Below are 1,172 nucleotides of genomic sequence, written 5' to 3' on the forward strand. Positions count from 1 at the left end.
CTTCACGATGTCCCCGATGGGACAATGGAATAGTGATGGGCACATGTACACATACACAGGCCCCTGCGGTCTGTCGTTGCACATGATGTGCAACGGGTCATCGATGATGATCCCTCAGCCTGACACCTACATTGATGCTTCCTTCACCTTGCCGCCAAAGAGGCCGATGTCTCCGGCGTTTGGATTTCGATAACCGCTAGTCAGGAGTGATGACGCTGTTCCCTCCCACGGTCATCGGACGTGGTCAGATTGTTTGGGTGCTCCGTCATCCAGTAAAGCCACGAGGAGCCGGGTTCTTGAAGGAGGTCCTTGCAAGAAGACTTCGGTTCTGAGAATGTCATCCCCTCCGAATTATGCCGCTGGGTTATGGCATAACGAAGTGGAGGAAGAGGAGGAGGAGGACGAGGTCGTCGAGCTCGTAAATGTAGAGAGCTCAGTGGAGGTGATCAACCTCGTGTCTGACTCGGAAGAGAAGGAGGACCCGAGTGAGGGGTCCAGCATTCCTGGAATCTTCTGAGTCAGCTTGTGGGCTCGTCGATCTCCCCTTTTGTCTTTGGTAGGGGGTTGTGTTTCTTTTTGATTTTGTATATGTTAGTGGTGATGTAGTTTCCGCCTTTGTTGACCTAGTTTGTATGAACTAATTATGACTTAACCGATTATATGCATTGTGTTATTCAGGAAATTGTGAATCAGGTTAAGTTATCATTCGATAATGATAAGTTGATTTTCCGCATTCGAGTTACTTAAAGTGATGTCCCGGAAAAGGAAGGTTTTAAAAGGAAACAATTTTATGTCACTAATTAAAAAAAAAATTTACCCATTTTTCCGCATTGTTTTTTAGAAGTATTTTTCGGGGCGTTACACTACATTTATGCACAATGGAAGGAGCCTTGTTTCAGTCTATTACAATACATGTAGAACAAACTGCAATTCCAATTCAACTACAACACATGCTAGAACAATTTGCTGGAGTTTTTGCATAACCAGCTCAATTACCTCCAATGAGGGAGGGCATAATCACCAGATTCCACTTCTACAAGGATCTGACCTAATGAATAATAGACCTTACAAGTATGTTAAGCATTAAAAGGACATTATTGACAAGTTGGTGCAAGAGATGTTGGCTTTTGGGATCATTCAAAATAGCAGTAGTCCTTTATACTAGTCTTGTG

This window comes from Lupinus angustifolius, chromosome LG15, assembly GCF_001865875.1.
Source record: "Lupinus angustifolius cultivar Tanjil chromosome LG15, LupAngTanjil_v1.0, whole genome shotgun sequence".
NCBI lineage: Eukaryota > Viridiplantae > Streptophyta > Magnoliopsida > Fabales > Fabaceae > Lupinus > Lupinus angustifolius.